We start from the raw sequence: 12,028 nt of genomic DNA, 5'->3' as shown, positions 1-12,028 counted from the left end.
CTAGACACAAGAACAGTTTTTCCCGAACGCCATCACTCTGCTAAACAAATAATTCCCTCAACACTGTCAAACTATTCACTAAGACTGTATTACTATTATTCTTCTCTTCCTTCCTATTATCTCCTCCCACTTATGACTATAGCTATGTTGCTTGTATCTTTACGATTTAAATTGTTTTATTTGTTTCCTAGTATGATTTGATTGCTTATTAGTAACCTACTATCACTGTTGTATCTTATGATTCTTGATGAATGTATTTTTTTTCTTTTATGCACACTGAGCTTATGCACCAAAGACAAATTCCTTATGTGTCCAATCACACTTGGCCAATAAAGAATTCTATTCTATTCTATTCTATTCTATTCTATTCTATTCTATCCCATCCCATCCCATCCCATCCCATCCCATCCCATCCCATCCCATCCCATCCCATCCCATCCTATCCTACTCTACTCTATATTCCAGTCTACTCTACTCTACTCTACTCTACTCTACTCTACTCTACTCTACTCTACTCTACTCTATCCCATCCCATCCCATCCCATCCCATCCCATCCCATCCCATCCTATCCTATCCTATCCTACTCTACTCTATATTCCAGTCTACTCTACTCTACTCTACTCTACTCTTCTCTACTCTACTCTACTCTACTCTACTCTACTCTACTCTACTCTACTCTATTCTACAAGACTGGACAGGGGAAACCTTCTGTGTGTAGAATTGCCCAAATCACATGTTTTGATAGAGAGAAGTTCAGGGAGAATGGGCTCCAGCACAACTACGAAAGCTTGGAAGACTAAACTCTGGTCCCAGTGACCAGAAATTCACAAAAGTGATCACATGACCCGAGGACACTACAGCCTTCATCAATATTGGTAGTCCTCGACTTACAACAGTTCACTTAATAATTATTCGAAGTTACAGCGGCACTGAAAAAAGAGACTTATGACCATTTTTCACACTAATGATCTTTGCATGTGATCAAAATTTGGATGCTTGGCAATTGCTTCATATTTATGACGGTTGAAGTGTCCAGGGAGGGTCCCCTTTTGCAACCTTCTGCCAAGCAAAGTCAATGAGGAAGCCAGATTCACTTAACAAATGTGGCAAGGGAAGTCGTAAAATGAAGAAAAACTCACTTAACAAATTTCTCACTTAGCAACATAAATTTTGGACTCAATTATGGTCGTAAGTTGAGGACTACTGTAAAGGCAGGATACTATTAATAAATGAAAATAAATAAAATACAAAGTTCAAAGGATAAAAAGAAAACAGATATGACCAAAACAAGAAAAACAGAGTAAGAAGAAAAACCGAAAAACACGCATATACTAAAGAAAAAGAAAAGAAATATATGAAGAAATGACTTCCCCCTTCAGCACAGGTATAAATAACGTTAGTAACTTATCACCTTCCAAGAAGCAAAGGTTTTGCGGTCGACTGTCAACTATATCTCAATGCTATTCTGATTCACTTGTTTAACAAATTAAACTTGAGGTCAAAATTCCCCCATTTTTTTCTACGCAAGCAAAACTGAGTTGGACTCCACATCTGAACAGACTATGGTTTAAAAATAAAAACACTGACACAAACGTCATGCTTCTTTTCAAAAAGTCAGCCGAGAAAAAGTCATTTCCTCTTTTTCTCTCTAACAACCCTGATCCAGATGAAGAGCTGAGCTGTCTCAGCAGCTAAAAGAATGGAAAAAGGTTGACCTAATCATTTTTACTCGACTTTGGGTTATTCCACAATTACATCAGGCGTTTACTACAAAACGATCAATCTATAAAGGCTTTTTAAAGAAATTGAAAGCAAACTGGGTCAGCAAAGTAGAGCAGCGGGAAATTCAGAAGTCGACGGGATTTCAGAAGTAAACAGGTGAAAAGAGATGGAGGCACATTAACTGCAATATTTGTTTCACTGACAAATACTGACACAGCAGAAGCTTAACAGAATAACAGAGTTGGAAGGGATTTGTAGGTCATCTAGTCCAGCCCCCCCCAAGCAGGAGACCCTACACCCCTGATGGCGAACCTATGGCACGCATGCCACAGGTGGCACACGGAGCTTTATTGGTAGGCACACAAGCATTGCCCAAGCTCAGCTCCAGTGCACATACGCGCACTGGCCAGCTGACTTTTGGGCTTTCAGGTCCCACCAGAAGTCAGCAAATGGACCATTTCTGGCCTCCAGAGGGCCTCCGGGGAGGTGGGGAAGGCTGTTTTTGCCCTCCCCAGCTGCCTAGAAAGCCTCTGGAGCCTGGGGAGGGCGAAAAACAGGCCTACCGGGCCCATTGGGCCATCATGTGCCAAAAGCGTGGGGAGTGTGGGGGGGTCGTGCGCACATGCATGGGGAGTGGGGCGCATTGAATTATGGGTGTGGGCACGCGTGCGCGCAACCCTCCATGCTCCCCCTGCTTTTGGCACGCGACGGCAAAAAGGTTAGCCATCATTGCCCTACACCATTTCTGACAGAGGGCAGTTCAGTCTCTTCTTGAAAGCCTCCAGTGATGAAGCTCCCACAACTTCCGAAGGCAACTTCTCTTCCATCGGTTGATTGTTTTTACTGTCAGAAAATTTGTCCCTATTTCCAGGTTGAATCTCTCCTTGATCAGTTTCCATCCTGGTTATTCCTTGTCTGGCCTTCGGGTGCTTTGGAGAATAGCTTGACCCCCTTCCTCTCTGTGACAGCTCTCAAATATTGGAAAGCGAAGTAGTGTCCTTAAAACACAAATCTTAAAATTGTGTTAAGACAATCACCAAGATAGGACATTTTCATCTTGTTTACTTTGCAGCATGTGTCTAATGTAGTTGACCTTCTTGAAGTTTATATATGTAGATGTATGTTGATTTTTTTGTTTGTTTGTTTGACCTAATTTGAGAATATGTGCGTCACTCAGAGTTGTCAGTGACTGAAGCAAAATATAAACCCAGGAAGTAATAAATAACAAATATTTCCAATGTTAAGTCTTGGGTGTTTTTTTGCAGACATTTCCTGACACAACTTGGTCATGTCTTCTGAAAATATGACCTAGTTGGGTATTGAAACAGTTTCTCTTCTGTCGGTTGCTAAGACTGATGATGCTACCTATAGTAGTTGGGTTATGAAACTCTACAAGAAAACATTTACACTCAGGGAGCACCAAAGACCCCACTGTTCAACCCTGAGCTACAAATATTCTCTTCTATTGGTACCTGTTGTTTAAAAATGGAGTTGGAAGGGACCTTGGAGGTCTTCTAGTCCAACCCCCAGACCTGCCAACTTCCATTTCTCTGACTCTTCTGTATCAACAGCCACACCTAGCTGCATGAAGGCCAATGTCTCCAAGTGCTGATAGGGAACCAGATCTTAAATATTAATTCCCACTACTGAGACAGACTACTTCTGGATTATTTCTGGATAAAATGGATGGATTGGCACAACACACTAAGCTATACAAAACCTAGCCAGGGTTAACCCTGAGCATTATTGGGTTGTGGAAATGCATCTGTCGAAACATCCAAGAGAGCAGAGCATTGTTATTTAAAGCATGGAACAAGAGAAGTCAGATCTGCTACTTTCTCCTGATGCATCCCCCAGATACCTCTTCAGATCTCAGCTCAGAGGAACCAGTCCCAGGCACATCTGGAGGGGAGTTGGTCAATGGCTCCAAGCAGCCATCTGAGAGGGATTTGGCTGAGGACAGCAGGGAAGCCTGTAGCTGCAGCCGGTCAAGGATGAGGAAGAGGAACTGCCTTCTGCACCTGATCCAAGAACAGGTAGGGCAGAGAAAAGGCAGGAGCAGAGAAGGTCAGCCAGATTACTCGTAAGGAGGCAGCCTCGCCCTGCTTGATGGGCTGCAGCAGAAGCTGACTTTTTAACACAGCAGACAGATGGAGGCAATGCTGGGAATGATGTGTACGTTTCCTAGCAGTGTGTTTTCTGGTGGTTGTGATTCCTGCCTTGCTTCGGATTGACATTTTGACTTGGATTGTGCCTTGTGAACTCTGGACTTTTCTTGCCTTGGGAACCCTCTTGTGTTGTGGATTTAATTTTGCCTGGTGGGTTTATCTTGTTTGGGAAGCTTTCAAGTGTCTTGCAGACTCCTTGGCCATTGCTCTGTGAATTAGCATTGGTCTGCTTGTGGCTGGACTTCATTGGGACAATTCTGGGGGTTTGGTGAAGGGAATTGCTGGGGAACATTAATAAGCCCACTAAACTACCTTTATGTCTGTGTGTGAGCGAGCGGGACAGCACAGTACAGTACTTGTCAGTTTCAGCCACTTCTCTACCACCATAACGTAAGAGTTGGTTACCCAGAACAGCGGTCACCAACTGGTGGTCCGTGGACCACTGGTGGTCCACGAGAAAATTTTGGTGGTCCACAGAAAAAATATTCACATTTTTTATATTGCACTAAATCAGGAGTCCTCAAACTACAGCCCCCGAGACAGATACGTGCAATGAATGTTTGTGTTGCTGCAGAGAGTCTCCCCCTTTGGGGTCTTTTTGTGTGGGTCGGAGGGGAGCAGAAATTCCGACTTGGGGTCTGCTTCGGCCTCCTGGCGTGGGGCTTTGGGTGAAGGCTGGAGGGAAGTGCCACTGGTGGCGAAGAGCCGGAGAGCCTCGTTCCAGTGGGACTGCATCATGGACTGGAACTGGCTGACCATCTCAGCCCACTGAGCCTCCAGGTGCCGGTTCCTGGCCTTGCACTCCTGCAGGTCTTCCCTCTGCTTGGAAAGCCTATGCTCCTAGTCCTCAGCGAGGTGCTTCTGCTGAGCCTTCTTCTTGGCCAGATCCAATTTGAACTGAACCAACTGTTTTGCCAACTCTTTCTCATGGTGGCTGCTTAGCTTCAACAACTGCTTCCTGTTGGGGCCCTAAGGAGCCTGGGGAGGCGAGGAGTGGCTGGGAGGGGAGGGGCGAGGCACCCCTCGACATGAATGACATCGAGTTGGCCACACCCACTCAGTCACATGACCACCTGGTCACACCCACCCAGCCAGTCATTAGGCAGATCATATTAGTGGTCCGCAGGATTTAAAATTATGAATTTAGTGGTCCCTGAGGTCCAAAAGGTTGGTGACCCCTGACGCAGAAGATAATCTGTTTCACTTCTTCTATTTTATTCTTCTATCCTCTATTCCTCACCCTGTCTCTTTTATGTTTCTCATTTCTGAACTTTCACTCTCCTTTTTTGGCGAACTTTGCTGGAGTTCTTAGTTTCTATATTCAGTCTGTCTGAAGTCCTTCAGGTTTTTCAATTCCTCTTTCATTCCACGTTCACTCTCCTCCCCCAATGTAGACCAATTTCTTTTCAACACTCTGGTTTCAATGTTCAAAGCCTTTATTGTCATTGTACATCATGTATATACCAGGGGGTCTCCAACCTTGGCAACTTTGCTGGCTGAGGAATTCTGGGAGTTGAAGTCCACAAGTCTTAAAGTTGCCAAGATTGGAGACCCCTGATGTATACAACAAAATTGGTTTCTCTCCTCTCTGGTGTGCTGTCTGTCTTTGCTTTGTTGCCTGCTGTTGTGGGTCTCACAAATTGACCAGGATCCTTGAGACTATCAAATCCAAACCTCTGCACAGGGCAACCAGAATCTCCGTCATTCATTCATTCATTCATTCCCTGCCTTTATTATTTTAACTCAAGGCAACGAACACAGACAATGATGCCTCCTTCTCCTATTTTCCCCACAACAACCTTGTGAGATAGGTTGGGTTGAGAGAGAGAGGGAGGGACCAGCCCAAAGTCATCTAACTGCCTTTCATGGTTAAGACAAGACTGGAACTCACCACCTCCTGCTTTCTGGCTTGATGCCTTACCACTAGACCAAACTGGCTCCTGTAACTTAAATCCATGATTCCGGATTCTATGTCATGAGCAGTCCCTGACTTACAATCATTCATTTAGCAACCATTCAAAGTTATGGTGGGGGAAAAAAGTGACCTACAACCAGTCCTCGCACTTATGACCATCGCAGCATCTTTACAGTCACATGATCAAAATTGAGTTGCTTGGCAACTGTCACATATTTATGATGGTTGCAGCATCCCAGGGACACATGATCTCCATTTGTGACCTTCCCAGCCAAGCAAAGCCAAGGGTGTGTGTGTGTGTGTGTGGAGAAGCCAGATTCACTTAACAACTGCATCACTCACTTCACTTAACAACTGCAATGATTTGCTTAACAGCAGTGGCAAAAAGTTTATAAAATCAGGCGCAACTCAACAGCTGCCTTGCTTAGCAATGGAAATTCTGATCCTGTGGTCATAAGTTGAGGACTTCCTGCAGCTAAAATGCTAAACAAGGCAGCGATGGCACTCAGGAACATCTGGATGAGTTACTGCTGGGGTATCCAGCATAGAGCAGGTGTGTCAGGAAGTCAAAATGACAGCCCCAAGCACGTGAGTGAAGTTCACCCCTTTTTTAACGTGATGCCCATAACATATGGCGCTTCAGTCCCATAGTTGTGGCCACGGTCATTTTCATCCCCGCAGACACCTCTGGCGGAATACAGTGGGTTAAAAACAATAGAATGAAATTTAGGACTCAGCCGCCCAGCTGTTTGCTCCTATATTAGCCCTCCCTTCCACAAACCCAGGGTGAGAAACCCCAAACAATGGATTCGTTCTTGAAAAAAGACATCTCAAAATAGTTCCCTGTTGCACACCGGATGTGAACCAGCCAGCCAAGTGACGTGGCAAGAATAACAGAATAACAGAGTTCGAAGGGACCTTGGAGGTCTTCTAGTCCAACCCACTACTTATATAGGGTATAAGGTTTCCTAGCAGGAAACCTTATACCCTATATAATGGAAAATTGCACCCAGTTTTGGTTGCCACGATATAAAACAGATGTGGAGACTCTGGAAAGAGTGCAGAGAAGAGCAACAAAGAGGATTAGGGGACTGGAGGCTAAAACATACGATGAACCGTTGCAGGAACTGGGCCTGGCTAGTCTAGTGGAGAGAAGGACCAGGGGAGACAGGATAGCAGTCTTTCAATATTTGAGGGGCTGCCATAGAGAGGAAGGGGTCAAGTTATTCTCCAAAGCACCAGAAGGCAGGACAAGAAGCAATGGATGGAAGCTTGTTAAGGAGAGATTCAACCTAGAACGAAGGAGAAATTTCTTAACAGTGAGAACAATTAACCAATGTAACGGCTTATCTTCAGAAGTTGTAAATGCTCCAACACTGGAAGTTTTTAAGAAGAGATTGGACAGCCGTTTGTCCAGAACGATATCCTGTTTATGCAAGGAATTGGACTAGAAGACCTGAAGTCTTAGTGCCGCTTTATAAAACCCTAGTAAGACCACACCTGGAATACTGCAACCAATTTAGGTCACCATATTAAAAAAAAAAAAAGATGTTGAGAGTTTGGAAAAAGTTCAAAGAAGAGCAACTAAGATGATCAAAGGCCTGGAGACTAAAACATACAAAGAACAGCTGTAGGATTTGGGTTTGCCTAGTCTAAAAGAAAAGAAGAACATGAGAGCAGTATCCAGTAGTTGAGGGGCTGCCACAAAGAAGAGGGGGGTCTCAAATTATTATTTATTATTATTATATATATATATTTATTTGATTTATATGCCGCCCTTCTCTGGAGACTCAGGGCGGCTTACAATGCGTTAAGCAATAGCCTTCATACTTTTGTATATTTATACAAAGTCAGCTTATTGCCCCCACAAACTGGGTCCTCATTTTACCTACCTTAGAAAGGATGGAAGGCTGAGTCAACCTTGAGCCTGATGAGATTCGAACTTACACTAATTGCAGGCAGCTGGTGTTAATCACAGTGCTTTAGTCTGCTGCACCACCAGGGCCCATTATTATCAAATATTATTCTCCAAAGCACCAGAATGCAAGACAAGAAACAATGGATGGAAACTAATCAAAGAGAGAAGCAACCTGGAATTAAAGAGAGACTTCCTAACAGTGAGGACAATTAACCAGTGGAACAGCTGGACACCAGAAGTTGTGGAGGATTTTAAGAAGAGACTGGACAGCCACTTGTCTGAATTGGTATAGGTTTTCCTGCTTGCGAAGAAGGCTGGACTAGAAGACCTCTAAAGTCCCTTCCAGCTCATTCATTCTACCTCTACCTCCAAAGTCCCTTCATATCTGTGTTATTCTGGAATCCACGGGTCCGGAGGGAAGACCCCCGAATCCCCAAAGGTAAAACTGCCTGATTGCCAACCGGTTTCTGGCCCCTCACCTTGCAAGAAAAAGAGGGTCGGAAACCGGCTCCGGCTCGCTTGAATTTCCCCCAGACCCTCCAGCTAAATCCCCCTCCTCCAGTGCAGCCGCGTGTTGGGATCGCCCAGGTGGGACAGTCGCAACCTCGAGGCAAGGAGTCTTCGGGCGAAGCCCCGCAACAGCTTACCTGCAACCTTTCCTCTGCCGCGCTTTTCCTCTTCTTAAGCGCAGGCTAAGAACTCAAGCGACGATCAGCGGAGGTTTGATCTGCGCTCGATCCAGGCGGGTTTTTTTTCCCCCTTCGTGGCCCACGTGAGGACGGTCACCGGGGGAGCTGTGGGAGGCGTGGGGGAAAGGCGTCTCTTCGCACCGCCTTCCCGCGAGTGGAATCCGGTTCTCCGTGGGTGGCAGGACGTGGGGGGCTCAAGGAGATGAGGATCGGGCGGGCGGAAAAGGGCATCCAAGATGCGCGTCTTGAATTTGGGCTGGGGAAAGTTCGTGGGTGCCGCCGGCCGCCCCCGCCGTTGCAACCACCAGAGAGACTTTAGCCTTGGCTCGCTCGGCCGTTGCTTGGTGTGTTTGAGCTAATTCTCCTTCTGCAAACTCCTTCCCTCCTTCCTCTTCTTTCCTCCCTTCCTTCCCTTTTTTTTTTTTTTTTGGCTTGGGCAAGAATAAAAACTCACTCACCGATACCGAAGAATCTTTTTTGAGAACGATGACGGGGTAGGATGAAATTCCGTGGTAAGCAAAGCTTATTCTTAAGCCTGTAGATAGAATAAGAAGAATTCGTCGGTGGAACGACTGGCCTCCAGAAGTTGTGGACGTTTTTAAGAAGAGACTGGACCGCCGTTTGTCTGCAATGGTATAGGTAGTCCTTGGCTTAACGACCTCAATGGAGCCCCAAATTTCTGTTGATAAGCGAGGCAGTTATTTAAGTCAGTTTTGTCCCGTTTTACGGCCTTACTTGCCATACTTATTAAGGAAATTGCTGCAGTTAAATTAGTAACACGGTTGTTAAGTGAATCTGATTTCCCCATTGCTTGTCAGAAGGTCGCAAAAGGGGATCACGTGACCCCAGGACATTGCAACCGTCATAAATATGAGTCAGTTGCCAAGCATCTGAATTTTGATCACGTGATCAGGAGGATGCTGAAACGTTCATAAGTGTGAAAAACGCTCATAACTCTTTTTCGGTGCCACTGTAGCTTTGAACAGTGACTAAATGAACTGTTGTAAGTCAAGGACTATCTGTATAGGGTTTCCCGCCTGAGCTTGGGGCTGGACTAGAAGACCTCCATGGTCCCTTCCAAATCTGTTATTCTGTTAACATAGAATCATTCAACGTTTTCTTTCCCCTGGGAAGAGACACTGGTGGAGCTCTGTGTGCCCCCCTCACCCTCATCCTGGGAGCACTACAGCCAGTGGTGGAATTCAAATTTTTTAACAAACAGTTCTGTGGGCGTGGTTTGGTGGGTGTGATGTGGCTTGGTGGGTGTGGCTTGGTGAGCATGCCAGGGGAAGGATACTGCAAAATCTCCATTCCCACCCCACTCCAGGGGAAGAATACTGCAAAATCCCCATTCCCTTCCCACTCCAGGGGGAAGGATGTTGCAAAATCCCCATTCCCTCCCTACTTGGGGGGGAAGGACACTGCAAAATCCCCATTCCCTCCCCACACCTGGGGGAAGGATACTGCAAAATCCCCATTCCCTCCCCACTCCTGGGGGAAGGATACTACAAAATCTCCATTCCCTCCCCACTCCTGGGGGAAGGATACTACAAAATCTCCATTCCCTCCCCACTCCTGGGGGAAGGATACTACAAAATCTCCATTCCCTCCCCACTCCTGGGGGAAGGATACTACAAAATCTCCATTCCCTCCCCACTCCTGGGGGAAGGATACTTCAAAATCCCCATTCCTACCCCACTCCTGGGGGAAGGATACTACAAAATCTCCATTCCCTCCCCACTCCTGGGGCCAGCCAGAGGTGGTATTTGCCGGTTCTCCAAACTGCTCAAAATTTCCGTTACTGGTTCTGCAGAACCTGTCAGAACCTGCTGGATTTCACCCCTGGTTTGATGGTATTATTTTATTTTACTGCACCATAGAGAGTGGGAAGTCGATGCCTTTTCTTTCTTTTTTCCTTTTTTTCTATAATTTTGCCTTCCCTTCGCCCTCCCTTATTTTCCTACTATTTTCTTCTGTATTTTTGTATTTTATATTATAATAGCTTAGACTTTCATATCGCTTCACAGTGCTTTCCATCCCTCTCTAAGCGGTTGACAGAGTCAGCCTCTTGCCCCCAACAACCTGGGTCCTCATTTTACCCACCAGGGAAGGATGGAAGGCTGAGTCAATCTTAAACCGGTCAGAACTGAACTCCTGGGAGTGAGCAGTCAGCCTGCAATATTGCATTCTAGCCACTGCCCATCATGGATGGATGGATGGAAGGGAGGGAGGGAGGAAGGAGGAAGAAGGAATGGAGGGAAGAAAGGAAGGAAGGAAGAGCAATAGCACTTAGACTTACATACACAGTGCTTCACAATGCTTTACATCTCTTTCTAAGTGGTTTACAGTCTATTGCCCCCAACAATCTGGGTCCTCGTTTTACCCACCTCGGAAGGATGGAAGGCTGAGGGAGGGAGGGTGGAAAGAAGAAAGAGCAATAGCACTTAGACTTATATACCGCTTCACAGTGCTTTCCAGCCCTCTCTAAGCGGTTGACAGAGTCAGCCTATTGCCGCAACAATCTGGGTCCTCATTTTACCCACCTTGGAAGGATGGAAGGCTGAGTCAACTTTGAGCCGGTCAGGATCGAACTGCCAAACTGCTGGCAGCTGCAGTGGGCAGAATTAGCCTGCAATACTTCATTCTAACCACTATACCACCCGCCCACGGCTCTAAACTAATTTGTAAAAAAGGAAAAACAATTACGCTGCACTAAATTTGATCAATGCTGGGAGTGCTGAACACCAACAGAGCTCCTTAACTGGGAATGAATATTTTGGTAACGGCAGCCCCGGCTAGTCAGTTTCAAAAGCTAAGTGAAACCGATTGCGGGATTCCCCTGCTTGAAACAGCTGACTGGCACTGTCTGGGTTCTCAGGCTAAACAGAAGCGGTCCTGTTGAGGTTTGGGATGGGAACCCATCAGAATTCCAGCACTGGAAAGAAAAGGTTGCAAAATGTGGCAGTGCCAACCTCCTTCTGTGCTGTCGGCAGCATTATGAATGCAAGGAAAATTAGACAAGACCTGGAATTGTGGTCTGTTTGAAGGAGGGTCCTTCAGGCTGGGGATGGATACATTTGCCCTGCAGGTGCCACAAGGGTGGAAACTGATCAGGATCAAATGTGAGCCTGAATGAATGAATGAATGAATGAATGAATGAATGAGCTGGAAGGAACCTTGGAGGTCTTCTAGTCCAACCCCCTGCTCAACCAGGAGAACCCATGATGACGAACCTATGGCACTGGTGCCAAAGGTGGCATGCGGAGCCATATCTGGGGGCATGTTAGCGTTGCCCTAGCACAGCTCCAGTGCGTACTGGCCAGCTGATTTTTGGGCCTTCTGGGCCCACTGGAAGTCGGGAAACGGGCCATTTCCGGCCTCTGGAGGGCCTCTGCAGGGGTGGGGAAGGCTGTTTTAACCCTCCCCAGGCTCCAAGGAAGCCTCTGGAGTCTGGGGAGGGCAAAAAACGGGTCTACCGGGCCCACCGTTAACCTTTTTACCGTCATGTGCCAAAAGCGGGGGTAGCGCGGGTGGGTCGCGTGCGCATGCACGGGGGTGCGGGGTGTGGTGGGGCATTGAATTATGGGTGTGGGCACGCACATGCACAATCCCCCA

This window comes from Pituophis catenifer, unplaced genomic scaffold (assembly GCF_029215685.1).
Source record: "Pituophis catenifer annectens isolate HBS135680 unplaced genomic scaffold, rPitCat1.0.hap2 SCAF_13, whole genome shotgun sequence".
In the NCBI taxonomy this organism is placed as follows: domain Eukaryota; kingdom Metazoa; phylum Chordata; class Lepidosauria; order Squamata; family Colubridae; genus Pituophis; species Pituophis catenifer.
The sequence above is the reverse complement of the archived record's forward strand: the minus strand, read 5'-3'. Positions refer to the sequence as shown.